Source organism: Bos grunniens, chromosome X, assembly GCF_055505025.1.
Source record: "Bos grunniens cultivar Pamir isolate PY7600 chromosome X, Bosgru_T2T1.0, whole genome shotgun sequence".
Taxonomy (NCBI): Eukaryota; Metazoa; Chordata; class Mammalia; order Artiodactyla; family Bovidae; genus Bos; species Bos grunniens.
In genome coordinates this window covers 38026535-38046792 of record NC_141194.1, presented here as the reverse complement: position 1 = coordinate 38046792, position 20258 = coordinate 38026535, and positions in this window count along the sequence as shown.

Below are 20258 nucleotides of genomic sequence, written 5' to 3'. Positions count from 1 at the left end.
TAGTCTAATGAAAAAAATCTAGACTTAAACACACACATGTGTACAAGCACGCTTTTAGTGCCAGCTCTGAGCTGAAATAGGTGAACACTCCAACGTTAGTCCCAAGGGCAGCCTTGTTTGGAGGTTAGTTGAGAAAGCAGGGGAATCATTTATAAAGATGGTGGTGAGAAATCCATGAACTAGGCTGGAGGTAAAGTGGCAGGGGTCTGAGACTGACCTTGGCCACTGGTTTTGTCACTTTGAAAAAGGCAGGTAAGCACCAGGTCTGTGCTTCTGAAACAAGGGAAGGCAGTGGAGTGCCAGCAGTGCCTGGACCATGGGGACAGCAAAGCATTTCCTTCAAAGGCATTGAAATCGATGATGAGAGCTTTCAATATTGTTTATTTTTAATTTAGAAACTGTTGTCCAATTTTACAAACAACCTTGGCAAATATAAGCAACAGAAAACAAAATTTTAAGTGTACAGTTCATTAGTTTTAGCAAATACATACACCACCACAATCAAAATACAGCGTATTTTCATCAACTTCTAAATTTTCCTTATGTTCTTTCAGTTAATACTTCCCTAGCCCCAGGAAACCACTGATGGCTTTCTGTCACTACAGGTAAGATCTGTCCTTTTAAGAAGTTCATAGAAATGGAATCACAGTATGTGTTTCTGTGTGTGTGTCTGGCTTCTTTCACTCAGCAAAATGGCTTTGCAATTCATTCACATTGTTTTTGTGCTGCAAGTCATTCCTCTTTATTGCTAGATAGTATTTCACTGTATGAACACAGTAGAATTTTTTAACCATTCTTTTGTTGGGGAATATTTAGGCAGTTACAAATAAAGTTGCTACAAACATTTGTGTAAAAGTCTTTGTGGGGGCATGTTTCCATTTCTTTTGAGTAAGTATCTCGGAGCAGGATTGTCAGATCTTATGATAAGTCGTGGGCTTCCTGGATGGTGCTAGTGGTAGAGAATCCACCTGCAATGCAGGAGATCTGGGTTCGATCCCTGGGTCCTGAGGAGTACATGGCAATTCACTCTAGATTTCTTGCCAAGAGAATCCCATGCGAGAGCATCCTGGCAGGCTATAGTCCGTGGGGTCACGAAAGAGGCAGACACGACTGAGTGACTAAAAAACAACAACAAAACCAGAGATAAATCTACGCACATATGGACACCTTATCTTTGACAAAGGAGGCAAGAATATACAATGGATTAAAGACAATCTCTTTAACAAGTGGTGCTGGGAAATCTGGTCAACCACTTGTAAAAGAATGAAACTAGACCACTTTCTAACACCATACACAAAAATAAACTCAAAATGGATTAAAGATCTAAATGTAAGACCAGAAACTATAAAACTCCTAGAGGAGAACATAGGCAAAACACTCTCTGACATACATCACAGCAGGATCCTCTATGACCCACCTCCCAGAATATTGGAAATAAAAGCAAAAATAAACAAATGGGACCTAATTAACCTTAAAAGCTTCTGCACATCAAAGGAAACTATTAGCAAGGTGAAAAGACAGCCTTCAGAATGGGATAAAATAATAGCAAATGAAGCAACTGACAAACAACTAATCTCAAAAATATACAAGCAACTCCTACAGCTCAACTCCAGAAAAATAAATGACCCAATCAAAAAATGGGCCAAAGAACTAAATAGACATTTCTCCAAAGAAGACATACAGAGGGCTAACAAACACATGAAAAGATGCTCAACATCACTCATTATCAGAGAAATGCAAATCAAAACCACTACGAGGTACCATTTCACACCAGTCAGAATGGCTGCGATCCAAAAGTCTACAAATAATAAATGCTGGAGAGGGTGTGGAGAAAAGGGAACCCTCTTACACTGTTGGTGGGAATGCAAACTAGTACAGCCACTATGGAGAACAGTGTGGAGATTCCTTAAAAAACTGGAAATAGAACTGCCTTATGATCCAGCAATCCCACTGCTGGGCATACACACTGAGGAAACCAGAAGGGAAAGAGACAAGTGTACCCCAATGTTCATCGCAGCACTGTTTATAATAGCCAGGACATGGAAGCAACCTAGATGTCCATCAGCAGATGAATGGATAAGAAAGCTGTGGTACATATACACAATGGAGTATTATGCAGCCATTAAAAAGAATACATTTGAATCAGTTCTAATGAGGTGGATGAAACTGGAGCCTATTATACAGAGTGAAGTAAGCCAGAAGGAAAAACATCAATACAGTATACTAACGCATATATATGGAATTTAGAAAGATGGTAACAATAACCCTGTGTACGAGACAGCAAAAGAGACACTGATGTATAGAACAGTCTTATGGACTCTGTGGAAGAGGGAGAGGGTGGGAAGATTTGGGAGAATGACATTGAAACATGTAAAATATCATGTAAGAAATGAGTTGCCAGTATAGGTTCGATGCACGGTACTGGATGCTTGGGGCTAGTGCACTGGGACGATCCAGAGGGATGGTATGGGGAGGGAGGAGGGAGAAGGGTTCAGGATGGAGAACACATGTATACCCGTGGCAGATTCATTTTGATATTTGGCAAAACTAATACAATTATGTAAAGTTTAAAAATTAAATAAAAATTTAAAAAAAAGTGAAAAAAAAAACAATAGGCAATATCTTAACCCCCCTAAAGAATGGCATATTATTTTTAATAAATAATCATAATTCTGTTACTAAAGTTGTGAAATTTGATATCTATTTGATGAAATTGTATAAAAATGATTTTGTAGCACAAAAAAAAAATGCAAAAAGAGTTGAGACATCAAATATGGAAGTTCTAAATCCAGTAGGTAATCTATAGCCAATTTCCCATGAAAAATTTCTTAAGGCATTTCCCCAAAGTACCATGCACATATTTTGGGATATGTGACTCTGTACTGTAACACATGGGCACGCATGTACATTGTAGATACAGTAATATTTGTATGCACATGTTTTATTTGTAGCATAGATAACTATACCATATATAATGTAATTCTATATAGCAAAAGGCAGTGATGGCAGAGGTGATGGAGGGATATTCTTCACTGGTATCTGCTACTGGTGATGGTTCAGAGAAAAATCTGAAGCTTTTGTGTGTTTCAAATTTGAATAATATTCAGACCTTTTTGAAGAAAAATTTTTCTTAGATGTTGGCTCAAATACAAATATTTGATTAAAATATTGCTCATTACAGGCAAACATAATATAGATTCCTTCATTTTAGCTTGTCTACATATTTAAAGCCCTTCAACATTTACGAATCAATGTAAGTGGAACTATAACAGCAGTGCAATTCTAATTAACAATGTTGATTTAAAATAATGGATAATATTGTTTTGCTGAAACTAAACTGCAACTGTCACTAAGAGTATGAGAGGGGACATTATGCCTACACAACCACAGGTCAAACAATGGCTCGATTTTCCCAGTGCTTTGCAAATTATTTTCAAATTACTAGGAAACCTTGGCTCAAGTGATGTGCATTCGGCACAAATGCTTCATTAACATATAAGATCTGCCTTTGTGGTTTTCTTATTAGGCCAACACAAGTTAAGTGGAAATACTTAGCACCAGGTCAATCATAAACACACACACACACACACACACACATATGCTGAGACTGTGAAATATAGGAAGCAAGGATTCTGTTGCTTTTGGTCCCCATTACATACCCAGGAATTGAGAGATGGAGTGAGAGATGAAAATCCCAAAGAGAAACTATAAGGTTGAATAATTAGGTCAAAGTTTTTTTTTTTTTAATGAGACTGTTATCTTTTGAAAATAATCAAATATTTGGAGCCAATTAGATGAAATACTAACTTGAAAAAACTGAAGCTCTCAAATTCCCATTTGGCCTTTGGCAAGTGCAGACACAGACACAATCTGCAGCTCCTCTGAGGGAAGAGCCTGGGATAACAGTGAAGCCACAAGGACAAGGGGGAAATTAATCAAGAAATATCGAGAAAGTCTGGGAATATGACATTGCTAGTGATGTGTGGTTTGTTCAACAAACAAATAGGAAGGCTCAAGGGAAATGAAATTTCTCAGGACAGATGACCAAATGCGCCTTGTCAGCAAATGTGGAGAGGAAACCAAGGAACAAGATCACTTCTGATGGAAGTATGGTCAGTGTAGGAATCTAGTGGACAGTAGAAGACAATACAGTCAAGATTCCTTAGAGCTTGAGCTGGATGCTACATCTTTTAAAGTATTTCCACATAGAACTCCCTTGCATGGTAAGTAAGGTAATTGTGAGCTCCTACTTTTACAAAATAAGACACCAAGGCTCACAGAGGTCTAATGCTTTTCCAATGTTCACAAAGGTAGTCAGAAAAGGAGGTGGGCTTGAGCTGAGGTCTCCTGCCCATGGTCCATGCTCTTGCTAACACTCCAGAGATTAAAGATCTCAAGGCAATATAGCCTAGTGGTTAAGCATGTGGATTTAGAAGCAGATAGCCTGGCTGGGGGTGGTTCAGGGTATACCCCATCCTTAGTCTCACTGTCACACAATAAGATAACATATATGATGGAGCTCAGTACCTGGCATATAGTCAGCTCTTTTAAAATGTAGCCATTATAGTTTTAACATATATGAATTATGCAAACCAATGTAGATGGAAATGGGTTGATTATATTTTATGAAATTGGTGTATGTTCTGTGAGAGATAAGGATGCGTGGTTTAGAAACAGATTTGATGTAATAAAATAATTTAGCAGCAACAAAAAGATAAACCATAGAATTTTGACTAATAAGGAGTGAGGAATGACAGTTCTTATAAAAGGGGGAATAAAAAGAGAATTGGGGGCCAAATTGAACGATGAGATTAGACTGGGAAAGTCAACATTCACAGTGACTCTCATATGTTGCCATTCAAACATCTCATGTTTAAAAGAAAGATTAGTTGATAGATGACTTAAAATTGCATCTTACTGTGAATGTAAGAAGATTCAAATGAAACTCGTAGGTGCTTTATACATACTATATTAAGGGGGAAATGTCTAAGGGGTGGGCAAAAAGCACATTTTGCAAGGCTTTCCTCAAGTCCTTTCAGTTCAATTTTATTCTACTCTGAAGACCCCATTTACTGAGTATCCATGTGCTCACACTGGACTGTTTTGTTGCTGTGTACTAAGTACTTTCCTAGGTCCTGGGGACTCGAAGATAAATAAGCCCAGCTCTGGTTTCTCAGTCTGGTAGCACATTCAGAAATATGGACACATAAGGCTAAGGCGCTGCAGAGGTGCCATGAGATGGCCTGTCTAAAGTGCTGGGTGCCCAGATGAGAATATCTAGTAGGCCAAATGACTGACCCCAATTTTTCACTACTCTGATATTATCCACCTACACATACAACCTTGCCGTGGCCTGACTGTGGGTGGAATACTCCCCTGCCCCTTGACTTTGAGCTTCACTCTGTGACTCACTTGGACCAATGAGATTAACAGATGTGACATGAGCAGAGGCTTAAAGTGAGCCTTCCCGCTTGTATTTCTCCTTGTCATGAAAAGAACATGCCATATATATTCTGCAGATCCAAGGAGGGTGAGAGATCAGAGGAGCAGACTCGGATCCAATCTACACCCTGGAAGCAAACCCAGTGGGAACCAGCCTGGATCAGTTAACCTCAAGTCAATGCACAGACATTCAAGCAAGAAATAAATGATTGTTTTAAGCCATGGAGTTTTAGGGTCATCTGTCACGCACCCCACAGTGACAGCTGTCTGAGATAGGCCAAGGTAGCTATGACAGGGATGAACAGGAACAGAACTTTATTGTGGCCCTTCTCTGCTCACTAACTACCTATTTCTCTCCCCTTATTCCCTCCACTGGACAAATAAGCATGGATTCCCAAAGAAGAGCTGTTGGGATTCTTGCCAATAATAACTTAGAGCCTTATAAACAAGACTTTTGTTTGGATTGTGTTGTGGCAACACAGGACCCATATATGAACCGTAGAACAAAGAATAGAGTCATCTAATCCACATCTCCCTTTCTTGTTGCTCTTCCTCAATATCAGTGGGTCCTTCGGAAAACCACATGCATAGCACTAATTCGAATGTAGCCAGAGTAGCCCCATTAACCATATAAACCTACAGATGGATGCTCCAGGAAAGGTTTGGGTAGCTGTGGCTGAATCTTGAAAAGCATCCTGCATACTTAAGTCCTAGATGAAAAACGTTCACTTATTTATCTCTCCTGACATGTAGCTAGATGCTAAGGAAAGGCTGGGGACAGCTCATAAAGGGCAGGCAGGGGAGTGAGAAAAGTGGTAAGGAAACATCTATCACATGCTATGAGAAATACACGGCTATTTCTTTCACATGTTCCTTCCAGAGCATAGAACAATATCAGATGATACACATTTCAGAAGCAGAGGTTTTTGTTAGAAGTTTTTGTTAGTTAATTTAAAAAAGAATTTAAGGAGAGGGTTTCCAACTAAGGCAGATGAGTCCCACAGTATTAATACAGTTAAGCAAATATTGGAGGATCATAGGAAATGAGGTTGAATAAATTACATGTTTTATCAGACATCTTTGGGCTTTGAAACTGCTGACAGCTCACTGTGGAATATTAAATCTCACATTTCTCAATTTGCCTTTTTATTGATGTTGGGGAGAAGACTGTATATGAAAAATTTTCTTCTCCCAACATTTATAAAATATGATGTATGCATTAACATATGTGTAAATATTTATTCTTAAGTGTGTCTTTGGCTGAGTTTCCCCCGGAAGCTGACCTGAGACAAGGGTTTGGGGCTGGTGGTTTATTTGGGAGGTGACCCCAGGAAGCACTGGTTGGGAGGTGGGGAAGTGACACACGGAGGGGGACAGAGGCAAGGCAGGGCTCAATAAAAATCATGGTGGGGGAGTCAGGGCTCAGCCCTGTTAGGGACCTCTGGGCGACGGTATTAATAATTATCCTACCCAAGCGGGGGAAGATAGAGTAATTGCGGCTAACTCCCATCTGACATTGACTCAGGGATGCTCCCAAGGGGGTTAACCCCTGAGCACTTGGAGTCAACCCCACCATAGGTCATCACTGACTTGGATGGGATGTAGACCAGCCACCAACAGTGTACTATAAAATGCATATTTTAACTTCATGTGTCAATGAGAAGAGTTATACGTGAAGTTAAATCTTACAAAGACAGCCAATCGTTTAGCACCCCCAGTCTTTTTTTCGAACCACACTTAGGAACAAACTTCAATTACAAAAACACCTTAAGACAGTGGTGAGGGGAGGATTGGAGCACACGTCTGCTAACTTTGAACATCCTTCTTCTCCAGGCTGCTTCTAGGAGGGCTGGGGTTGATGCAGGCCCAAGTCGACCTTCCCCCAGGGGAAAAAAGTCACAAATTCTGCAAGAGGAATAGCCCTAAGAGATAGCGATCAGGGAAGGCTTCTTGAAACTAGCCAGGGGTTTTAGCCTTTCTTGGTTGATGGAGCCTTTTAAGAGTCTGATGAAACCATGGATTCTCTCCCCGCCCCAAACAAACTCATATATTTACAAAACAACGCACACTATTTTCAGAGCCTCATAGTCACCTGAAGCATCTGTTTGGGTCTTGGATCGAGGTCAAGGTGACAAAGCGAAAGTCATGTCTGAGTCTTTGTGACCCCATGGACTATACAGTCCGTGGAATTCTCCAGGACAGAATACTGGAGTGAGTAGCCTTTTCCCTTCTCCAGGGGGTCTTCCCAACCTAGGATCAAACCCAGGTCTCCTGCATTGCAGACGGATTCTTTACCAGCTGAGCTACCAGGGAAGCCCTGGTGACAAGATGATAGGAACGACTCAAATTGTGTGTGTTGTAATTTGGGGCACTTTTAGAAAGAATTTTCAAATTTTAGAAAATTCCCCAGGAAAGGGTCTCTTCTTACTAAGATTATCTGTCTCCCATGGGCAGTTCTCATTAGGTCTACAATTGCAGCCAGCCCAACAGCCTCAAATGGCAGTAAGGGATACGGGTCTGGTAGATTTCTTTCAACATCCATTTACACCACAAACTCTGCCTAGCCAAACTAGGTCAATCAATGCCACAGAGCAGTTATTGTAAAGTAGAAATTAACTGGGACCAAGTAACACCTGATCAATAAAGTATCTTATAGAAAGGAGTGAAGTATTAGAAGTAATGACAGTGTCAGGGATCAAGACTCCAAAACAGGAGTTTTAGGTTTGCTTGTTTTTTTTTCATATCCCTGACTCCTTATTAAGAAAGTTACTGTTCTGAGAAGCCATTGCGGTAGAGAAAAACATAACTCAGAGGGTAGGGCAGGCCTGGTGCCATATCCTGTGGCACCCGTAATTCACTGTTGCCCTGGGATAGTTAGGTGATGTCTCCAAACCTCACTCTTCACATCTGTACAGTGGGTGAATATTCTTTTCCTTATAAGATTCCTGTGGGAGTTAAACTGAGAAATGAAGGTGCCTGGTGTATCTCTAGCATTGATTTCAGTATATCTTGGTTCTAATTTCTTTATTATCATAGCAGTCATGTCCCAAATTAGCATAATGATACTCAGAATGAACAAAAAATACTTCTTCAATTATTCCTGGGTTTATACACTGTTGAAGAACTGTTCACACTGGTCAGTTTCAGTTACCACAAGTATCTCTGGAAGAAAATCTCTACACAGAAAACAGCTCTAAGCCTTAGCTGATAGTCTTTTTATTTCAACCTAGAGTTATCAAATTATAGAGCCATGGGCTGGGGAAGGAGACAGTGGAGGAGGAATTTCACCCAACCTCTAGTTTTACAGGGAAAATATAAAACTCCCCGAGGGCAGGGGGGTCCAGAGCTGTTAAAGGGTTTGCTCCAGTCACGTGGCTAGTTAGTGACCATGTGAGAACCAGGGTCTAGATCTCTGTACTCTCCCAGTGCAGTCTCTCTACTATATCATGAATTGCATAGCAATACAGTTAAGTACAACTTAAAAAAAGTGCCAAAAAGGAAAAATTTTAAATCTTTTGGAATTCAGTGTGATGAGATGTTACCTTTATCTGAAACATTCTTGGAAGAGAATGAACAGAAAATGCCTGATATGTAGTGAGCCATTCATTATGCAAAGATGAGCACAATAAAGGACAGAAATGGTATGGGCCTAACAGAAGCAGAAGATATTAAGAAGAGGTGGCAAGAATACACAGAAGAGCTATACAAAAAAGATCTTCATGACCCAGATAACCACGATGGTGTGATCACTCACCTAGAGCCAGACATCCTGGAATGTGAAGTCAACTGGGCCTTAAAAAGCATCACTACGAACAAAGCTAGTAGAGGTGATGGAATTCCAGTGGAGGTATTCCAAATCCTAAAAGATGACGCTGTGAAAGTACTGCACTCAATATGCCAGCAAATCTGGAAAACTCAGCAGTGGCCACAGGACTGGAAAAGGTCAGTTTTCATTCCAATCCTAAAGAAAGGCAATGCCAAAGAAAGTTCAAACTACTGCACGATTGCACTCATCTCACACACTAGCAAAGTAATGCTCAAAATTCTCCAAGCCAGGAGTCAACAGTATGTGAACCATGAACTTCCAGAAGTTCAAGCTAGATTTAGAAAAGGCAGAGGAACCAGAGATCAAATTGCCAACATCTGTTGGATCATCAATAAAGCAAGAGAGTTCCAGACAAACATCTACTTTTGCTTTATTGACTATGCCAAAGCCTTTGATTGTGTGGATCACAACAAACTGTGGAAAATTCTTCAAGAGATGGGAATATCAGACCACCTGACCTGCCTCCTGAGAAATCTGTATGCAGATCAAGAAGCAACAGTTAGAATTGGACATGGAACAACAGACTGGTTCCAAATCGGGAAAGGAGCACATCAAGGCTATATATTGTCCCTCTGCTTATTTAACTTATATGCAGAGTACATCATGTGAAATGCCAGGCTGGATGAAGCACAAGTTGGAATCAAGATCACTGGGAGAAATATCAACAACCTCAGAAACACAGATGACACCACCCTTATGGCAGAAAGCAAAGAAAAACTAAAGAGCTTCTTGATGAAAGTGAAAGAGGAGAGTGAAAATGTTGGCTTAAAGCTCAACATTCAGAAAACGAAGATAATGGCATTTGGTCCCATCACTTCATGGGAAATAGATGGAGAAACAATGGAAACAGTGCCAGACTTTAATTTTTGGGGCTCCAAAATCACTGCTGATGGTGACTGCAGCCACGAAAATTGAAAGATGCTTGCTCCTTGGAAGAAAAGCTATGACCAACCTAGACTGCATATTAAAAAGCAGAGACATCACCAACAAATGTCCATCTAGTCAGAGCTATGGTTTTTCTAGTAGTCATGTATGGCTGTGAGAGTGCTGAGTGCCAGAGAATTGATGCTTTTGAACTGTGGTGTTGGAGAAGACTCTTGAGAGTCCCTTGGACAGCAAGGAGATCCAACCAGTCAATCCTAAAGGAAATCAGTCCTGAATATTCATTGGAAGGACTGATGCTGAAGCTGAAACTCCAATCCTTTGGTCACCTAATGCAAAGAATCGACTCATTGGAAAAGACCCTGATGCTGGGAAAGATTGAAGGCATGAGGAGAAGGGGATGACAGAGGATGAGACAGTTGGATGGCATCAGCAATGCGATGGACATGAGTTTGAGTAGCCTCTGGGAGTTGGTGATGGACAGGGAAGCCTGGCATGCTGCAGTCCATGCGGTTGCAAAGAGTCAGACACGACTGAGCAACTGAACTGACTGGTTAATTATATAGTTTGGTTCTACCTGCTTTGGATTCCAGAGCATTCTGGCCTGGAACTAGGTATGTAGGAGGTGAAGAAGGCAGACCTTGTGCTAAGGTCTAAGCAGGTGAACAGAAGACATGTATGAGGTTAGGCAGCAAACACCCTTGACCCATCTGTGTCTCCATTTCTTTATCTGTAAAGCCATATTCGTGCAAAAGAATGTGTCCTGGGTCCCTCTGGGTTCTCAAATTTCAGTTTCCCCAAGAAGGTCCCATGTCCTTCATGGTATTGCAGAAACTGCCAGAAGGGGCTGGTTGACTGTGAAGGAGGAAAAGAAAATCTAAGCCGGAGAGAAGAGGGGAAACTGAATGGGAGTGAGGGTCCAGGGGGAACAAGCAGCCAGGGGTAGCAAGCAAGGAAGTGGGTGCTTGAGAAGGGGTGTGTGGGATCAGGAAGGCTGGATGGCAAGGAGCCTCAATAACCACCCTAGCTCAGGGATTTTGTAACCACCCTGGCTCACTTGAGATTTTGTTCTTGGATGTGTTTATTTTTAAACACTAACTCAAAATGCCCACCATTCACCCATTCATTCACCATTCTATGGATACTTTTTTCTTTTTTTTGGTAACAGCATCATTGAGATATAATACATATGCCATACAATCCATCCATTTCAAGTATAAAATTAGACAGTTTTTCAAGTATTCAGAGTTGTACAGTCATCACTATAGTTAATTTTAGAACATTTTCATCACTCCTAAAAGAAATTCATGGCCTTTACCTAACCCCCCTAGTCCTACCATTCCCCCTAAGCAATCACTAAACTCCCTTGTCTCTAGATTTGCCTATTCCTGTCAATTCATATAATATGTGAATGGAATCATATAGTATGTGGTCTCTGGTGTCTGGCTTCTTTTATTTAGCATAATGTCTTCGAAGTTCACCCATGTGGTAGCATGTGTCAGTCCTTCCATTCCTTTTTATGGGTGAGTAATATTCTATTGTACAGACAGATCACGTTTGTTTACTCATTCATCATTTGGTGGGTATTTGAGTTGTTTCCACTTCTGGGCTCTTATGAATAATGGTGCTATGGTCATTTTATACAAGGGTTTTTTTTTTTTTTTTTTTGGTGGATTCATTAATAATTTTTGAGGCCTGTTTCACGCCAAAACTTCTGGGGCTTAGAGATACAAAAATGAAGACAACCACTGCCCTCAAGGAAGCCACAATCCTATAGGGAAAGAAAAACTTGTTTTTCAAAAGCTGCGATAATCTGCTGTGGTAAATGTTAAACAGTGGGCTGTACAAAGAGAGGCAAAGAAGTTATGACACTTGAGAGAAGTGTTGAAAGCCAGTTAGCTCTTAGGCACAAAAGGGGAGAGGGCGTGACAGGCTTTGGAAACCACATGTGCAAAAGCACAGAGGTAACAGAGAGAAGGACATACTCAGATCACTGCAAATAATAATAACGCTACCTAATCTTTCTTGGTATTTGCTGTGTGTCAGGTACTACTCTAAGCACATTATCTGTATTATCACATGTACTTTCCACGGTGGCCTTATGATACTATTATTCCCCTCATTTTATAGATGGTGAAACTGAAGCGCAGAGAAGTAAGTAACTTGTCTGAGGCTACCCAATAGAGACATCCTGGATTCAAATCAAGAGTCTGTACCTCAAACCTATGCTCTAAGCCACCATGGGGACTGCTTCATTTAATTCCAGATCATCCTGGCTGGTTGGACTATGGAGTGTGGAAGGGGCCATGCCTAGCGATGACACTGGAAGAGTAGGCTATGCTGCACCACATGAAGAAATTCTGGATCCAAAAGCAACAGGGAGCCAACCGAAAGTTCACACACAGTGCAATGACACAGATGAGATTTTCATTTTAGGAAGTCTAGTGGCGACAGTCTCTTCCCGAAAATACCACTCAAAACCAACACCGCCCCATTACACATGTGAAATTGCAAAGGCAGCATGGGCTGTGCTCTCCCAGTTACAATCTTTACAGGAGGATACCATGGTTGAGATTTGATGAAGATAGTTCTCCTTTTTCACTCCCCATCTCTGCTATCATAGAATTTAACCTGATACCCAGTGAAACAGGGCTGGGAGCTGATATAGATCTCACAGTGCAGAAGCAAGAATTCTAAGTATACATGGCCCTCAAATATCTTTTCACAAACACACAGAGAGGCAGGCTGCTGATAAACAAAGGGCTCATGTGCCAGAGGACTATCTGATTGGGTTTTTTCTATGTATTAGTTGATAAAGTGGCTGGTCCTCAATTCATCTCTAGTTTGCAGAAGTCTCAGCCCTGCTTTCCTGTCCGCACCCTTGAATTCTAATGGTTGCCTCCAATCCCCTAACAGACCCTGCCTCAACTACAGAACAAGCCACAGGAGTTCCATGGGCATCCCTGGATGAGTGCTAATAGAATACAAGACGTGACTGTAACACCGACACGAGGCACACAGAAAATGTGCCATCTGTCATTATCCCTCTGCTTTAAAAACAAAGTTGTTTTATGAAATGTAGAGGATGATCCTTGAGCCAGTAAGAGTTCAGATTTAACTCACAAATCCTCACAATCCCTTTATGAAGCTGCTGTGATCATTTCCATTGCACAGGTGGAGAAGCAGAGAGAATAAGGGACTAGCAGATTGACCTGCTATATTCCAAAGTATGCTGGTAAAACATATGGCTCTGGACAAATCATTTCACTTCATCCTCTCCCCAGATCATTCTTCGTTTTTCTGTTAACATCATCAAGTGTTCTCTGGAGTCTCAGATGGTGCTGGCCTCAGCAACTGCAACCTTTGGTATGCACATTTTTAGAGTCTTGGCTTTTTAGCTGGGATCATAGAGGGGTGTTACAAATCTGTTGAATGAATGGATACATAAGTGTTGGAAAGTCTCTTGAGGTTAATTACTAAAGCATCATTCATCTCTCTCTCTCTCATATACACACACACACACACACACACGTATTTATGTATACCTATGGGCTTCCCTGGTGGCTCAGATGGTAAAGAATCTGCCTGCAATGCAGGAGACATGGATTAAATCCCTGAGTCAGAACGATTCCCTGTAGAAAGGAATGGCGACCCACTGCAGTATTCTTGCCTGGAGAATTCCATGGACCAAGGATCCTGGCGGGTGGGTTACTGCCCATGAGGTCGCAAAGAATCGGACATGACTGAGTGACTAACACACACACACATGTATACCTATATGTATTAACAAATATATAAAATATAATTGTATAAATATATGTATGTGTGTATTAATTTCCAATGTTTTTTGTATGCTTTAATTTATCTATTTTGGAAGATAACTAAAAGTACTATAATAGCTAACTTTGTTGGTGTGCTTACTAAGTACCAAGATCTGTTCTAAGCTCTTTAAATGTTTTAGCTCATTTAATTTCCACAACAGCTTTTTTGTGGGATAAACTATCATTTTTTCCATTTAACAGATAAAGAAATTGAGACAGAGAATGTGACTACTTTGCCCAAGTTTTCACAGCTACTAAGGGGAAGAGTGAAGATCTATCTGAACGCAAGTAGGCTGGCTCTAATCCTGAATTCTTAAAAGATAAAGACAACTTCTAAAATTGCTGAATGAGAAAATTATATGCATTATATTCACCTCCATCATAATTTGTCTCCCTTGGAAATAAACTGGTCATTTACCCTGTAGCCCTGAGTAACCTGATTGTTTCAAGTGTAACCCAAATAAAACTGGGTTGCCTTGAGGCCAGCCTCTGTCTCAGCATATCCAAAAGAAACAAAAATCTAATTACCAAAAGCCTTTAAAAGCACTGAAGATCTCCTGAGATGATGCTGGGGAGGGGGAATTTTATCATGAAGCATATAGGAAGACTAATTAGAATCTGATTCACACCCTGTTCTTTCCAAAACCTATCTTTTTATCTTTTCTCTCTCCCTTGGCCTTCCAGCCCCTGTCCCACTGCTGGTTTGTCTGACTCTCTTTCTCCTCCTTCTTCTCCCTATCTCATCTGTGCTCACAAATAGTGCTACCATTCTTCTTTCCAACCCCTCTCCTTACCCTGAGTAGCTGGCAAAGACCTCAAAAGCCAAGCAAGCAATAGAGGACACCCCCTCTGCCCTCATGCTTCTTTTGGTGTCTCCTGGCCATGGCATGAAGAAGCATGTCGACCCTGAGTCCGAACCATAGGTCACTAAGTGCATGGACCAGTTTGTTTCCTGTATGAAACGGTCCTTATGAGCAAAATAACGGACCCAGTTCTTATCCTCCAGAAACCTGTACTGCAGCTGGTGATCTGATACTGATTTGAGGCTTGCTCCACATCGCCACTCAGGATCACTCAAGGACCCTGCCACTTCTCTGAAAGCAGACACTCCAGCTTCAGAGTTCAGGAAACGTTTCTTCCTTGATACCATTCCACTCTGTTCCGTTTTCACTACTGCTTCTGTCTTTGGCATCCGAGTTTCAGAAGACACAGTTCACCTGAAGACATCATACTAAGTGACACGAGGAGGACACAAAAGGACAAATATTGCATGATTGTACTTATATGAGGGACCTGGAATAGTCAAATTCATTGAGGCAGGAAGTAGAATAATGGTTTTCAGTGGCTGAGGAAGGGGGCAAATGGGGAGTTAGTATTTAATGTTATGTTGAGGATTTCCTGGTGGCTCAGATGGTAAAGAATCTACCTGAAATGCAGGAGACCTAGGTTCAATCCCTGGGTTGGGAAGATCCCCTGGAGGACGGCATGGCAACCCACTCCAGTATTCTTGCCTGGAGAATCCCATGGACAGAGGAGCCTGGCAGGCTACAGTTCATGGGGTCACAAAGAGTCAGACATGACTGAGTGGCTGACACTTTCACAACAATGATGAACAAATTCTGGAGATGATGATGGTGACAGTTGCACAGTGATGCAAATGTACTTAGGGCCACTGAACTGTACACTTAAAAATGGTTAAAATGCTAAATTTTATACTATGTATATTTTACTACAATAAAAAGTCTCAGTTCTCAATGATAAAAAAAACACCTCCCCCCTCCCCCCGCAAAAAAAAAAAAGCACATTGAAAACATTTACAATTCTTTTAGTCCACAACATGGGCACTATAATTATTCCCATTTTCCTGGATATGTAAACTAGGCTTAGAGAGAGAGGTTAATTTCCTTAAAATCACATAACTGGGAAAGGCAGAGGCAGGACTTGATTTTTGACCTGTCTGAACCGGTAGCCCATGCTCTTAATCTCTTTGCTATACGGCAGGTGGTTCATGCACACGCAAACAATGATCAAGAACCTGCTGATTTAGGGAAACTTTTTCTGGTTTCATAAGCAATTACTGGAGAAGGAAGCTATGACTGATTTCTGAAGAGTTTTGCTTGCATTGTTGAAGACTTTGGATTGTGTTTTGGGTTTTAGGAAATCACTAAAGATTTTAATCAGGGGAGATTTTAACCAGGGAAGTTTGAAACATGAGCTGTTTTATTTTTTAGAGCAATGACTCTGCCAACATTGTGGAGAGTGGACTGGTATCCCAAAGCCTACTAAACCTTTGTTTTCCTTGCTTGGTCAATAAGTTTATTGTCTTCAGCTGAAAAAAATCTTTGTAGAAAACCGTGGTTTGTGTTTATTAGCTCCCAGCAGTCCACTCCTGAGCATATAGTGTGTTCTTCCCATGGTTCAGGCCTGTTTTCATACAAGGCTGGGGGATGGGGTGGAACTGTCTGAGGGGCTGAAATGCATCCTGGGAAATAACTCTTTTTAAGGGAAAAAAGAATAGATGTGCCATGTTTATTCAAGGGCAATAGGATAAAGCTGTAAGGGAAGGGTAACGATTCTAAAAGAGATCAGTTTATCAATAAGATCGCCTTCTGTCTCAGGCTCATAGAGTCATACTCAAGTCCTAAGGTTAGAGGGCTACAATAAACAAATATAATATTTTCAAAAAGGATGCAGTTCACTAGCATAAGTACCCATGAGGCAGCAAGAACTTGTCCTTTGGCAGCATCAGTATCCATACTCTCCACGGGATGAGAAACAGCGCCCTGGGTCCTGGCATCAGCAGTAATGACCACACTTCAGTGGGCAAGGCCAGGGGCATTGGTAGACACCAGCAGCACTGAACTTTTTGCTGTTTTTGACAATGATGATAAAGCATATCACTAAAGCTAGCTGAAGTAGAAAAATAGGAAAATGGCAGCTCTTGGGGCATAGCCAAGAAGACTGGTTCCCAGACTGCCTCTGAAACGCTCCCTGGAGAATACCACAACCATTTAGAACTCATTTGAGCGAATCTGGAATTCCATCAGACGGGTAGGGGTGGAGCGAAAGAAAGGCAGTGTTGTGATAGATATTCCGGCAGTGATTTTTACTCTCATCCTGGGACTCTGTGGCCGAAGGAAGTCCAAAGGTCCACTGCAGTGGTATGGGCTTAGAGATTATAAGGGTTAATGCAAAGGAGGAAGAGTGGGACCTAACAGGAGGTGACATATACAAGAAATGGTGAAAAAGAAAATTGCCGGAGTATGGTAACTGGTTGTAGTGAGTAAGGGGAAAGATGAGCCTTAGGTGCCATCCTGGTCAATGATGGAGCCACTCACCAAAATGGAGAAGTGAGGAAGAGGAGCTTACATGGGAAAATGATGAATTCTGCTCTGGGACATGTAGGGTTTGAAGGGTGTGGAGCTGACTGAAGTGTAGGTACAGTTTATGACAGAAGAGGTCCATTTAGAAGATATCTACATCTAGGTTGTAAATGAAACCTTGAGATAAAACAAGTCATAGAAAGTATGCTGAGTGAAGACAGAAGAGAAACAAGAATAAGTCCTGGAGTAGTGTTAATAGTTTGGTATCTGTTAACCAACTGCATACAGACCCTGAAAGACTTATATGTTGAAATATCAGGTGAGTATGGGTTGTTTGGAGAGGTCCAAAAATTGAGGGGAGGAAGTAAAATAGTATGATCATGATTCAGTTTTTTAAAGGAGAATCAGGTAATGTTCAGCTGACATGTTAACACAATGAGGATTGCTCATGTTGGGATGTTCTCATAGATTATATTGAATGAAGGAAATACTTGGATATTTCAAAGCCTGGTGGACTGGATATTTTCAGCACCATCAGTCTCTTCCAAGTGACTCAGCACTTGAGAAATGCAGAGTCACTGGGGAAGAGACTGATTCCAGTTAATCTTTTCTTAGGACGAGGCTCAGCTGCCAGAATAGAAAAAGTTCCCTTTGGTTTAGCCAAACAAGAATGATATCAGGGTTGTACTAAAAGCACAGTTGGGGATGAATCCTTATCACCTAGTATAATTTCAACTTGCCCTGTAGCATCATCAGTCAAGTTAATTATAAAGTTGTTCTCCAGTCAGCCTTATTTCTCCTTTTAAAGAAACCTTATAATGGGTTTTCCTCCTGGCCTGAAATTTCTACCATAAGAGTCATTGAGTCATAAAACTTTAGGGCAGTCATAGACCGTAAGGTCCAACTAGTCTAGTCTCTTTATTTAGATGAGGTTAGTTAAGTGTAGAGAGCTTGAATCAAATTCCCAGTCAAATGCCTTCCGGGATGAGGTAGATAACATCAGCGATGACAGTGGGTATTGAATCTGCTTTTTAAACACTGAATTTCCACCAGTATGAAATGTGCCCCCTTCTGTTTGTCTTGAAATCACATGACCTTCATGGTCTAGCTCCCCTCCCCTTCAACACTTTGACAGCAATACAGAAACAAAATAATATTTCTAACTACAGGGAAGAGCAGCACCCAATATAAACAGGATAAGAGGATGTGACCTCAGGGTGGGGGTCAGTAGGGAACTAATTCAACAACTAGCTGGAGAAGTTCCATGCAGAAGGGTCAGCTTCTCCATAGCTTCAGTCAACAGTTGTCTTGAAGGACTGTGAAGCTATTGCTGCCAGACCTTCTAAATGTGTTTACTTTTTTTTTTTCTTTCTCCTACAGGCTGCTCCATGCTCTTTCCACAGACCTTAACTCATCTCCTGAAAATAGGCTGTTGACCAGGACGAAGGCATAAATAACTTTCCTAGAGTCTCTCTGTTATTCTTGAAGCACCTGTTGGTTTTCCTGTCTTTCAGATGGATGTAGAATGTTCCAGATTTCTTCAGCCTAGGTCATTGGGTACACAGCACTCATGTTTCAGTTCTGTCTGCCTCTCCCTGCTTCTCTTCTTACAGACTTTTTTTTTTTCCTGCTACAATTTCAGACACTAAAGCAAACAGATTTTCTTCATAGTACATAATGGATTAGGTAACCAGAGCAGTGTGCTAGGGCAATTTTTCCAGAAGTCCATGGTTTAAAAATGCAAACAGGAGCCAGAAACACTTCAACATACATTTATCTCTAAGACTGCCTACTTGAAATTAGAAGGTTACCAATGTTAATAGATTGTGGGTAAACCCGATTAAACCCCAAATATGTGAGTGTATTAGTTGTCTATTGCTACACAAGAAATTACCCCAAATATTAGAAACTTATAACAATATATACACATTCATTATTTCCCAGTTTCTCTGGGTTAGAAGTCTGGGTAAAGCTTAGTTGAGTCTTCTATCTCAAAGTCTCTCACAAGATTGCAACCAAGATATTGACTGAGGCTCTAGTCTCATCTCAAGGTTCAACTGGAGAAGGATCCATTACCAAACTCATTGATGGAGTTCTTCAGTGGCTCCAGTTCCTTGAGGCTGTTGGACTGAGGGCCTCAGTTCTTCACTAGCTGTTGGGTGGAACCCATCCTCAATCCCTTGCCACATGGGCCTCTCCAATATGGCAGTTTGCTTCATCAAAGCCAGGGAAAGAATCTGCTAGCACAAGGGAAGGCACAAACTTTTGTAATCTAATCATGAAAGTGACCTTTATCTTTGACCTATTAATTAGAAACTTCCCGGTAGCTCAAATGGTAAAGAATCTGCCTGTGATGCAGGAAACCAGGGTTAGATCCTTGGGTTGGGAAGTTCCTCTGGAGAAAGGAATGCCAACCCACTCCGGTACTCTTGCCTGGAAAATCCCATGGATGGAGGAGCGTGGTAGGCTACAGTCCATGGGGTTGCTAAGAGTCAGACACGACTGAGTGACTTCACTTTCACTTTCATTAATTAGAACCAGGTCATTAGATCTGTCCACATCCATCCAGGTTGTTGTTGTTTAGTCACTCATTTGTGTCTGACTCTTTGTGACCCCAAGGACTGTAGCCCACCAGGCTTCTCTGTTCATGGGATTTCCCAGGCAAGAATACTGGAGGGCCATTTCCTTCTCCAGGGGATCTTCTTGACCCCGGGATCAAACCCACATCTCCTGCATTGCAGGCAGATTCTTAACGACTGAGCCATGAAGGAAGCCCCCACAACCAGAGGAAGAGGATTATATGAATTTCAAGAGGTGGGAATCATTGGGGGCCATTTAGAAGTCTGCCTTCCCCAGTGTGATTCCAAATATACTTGTCACTATACCAACTAGAGCTTAACAATATCAGTTATAATGAATTTGAACTTCATTGTAAGCCTTGAAATGACAGGATGCTTGGGAGAC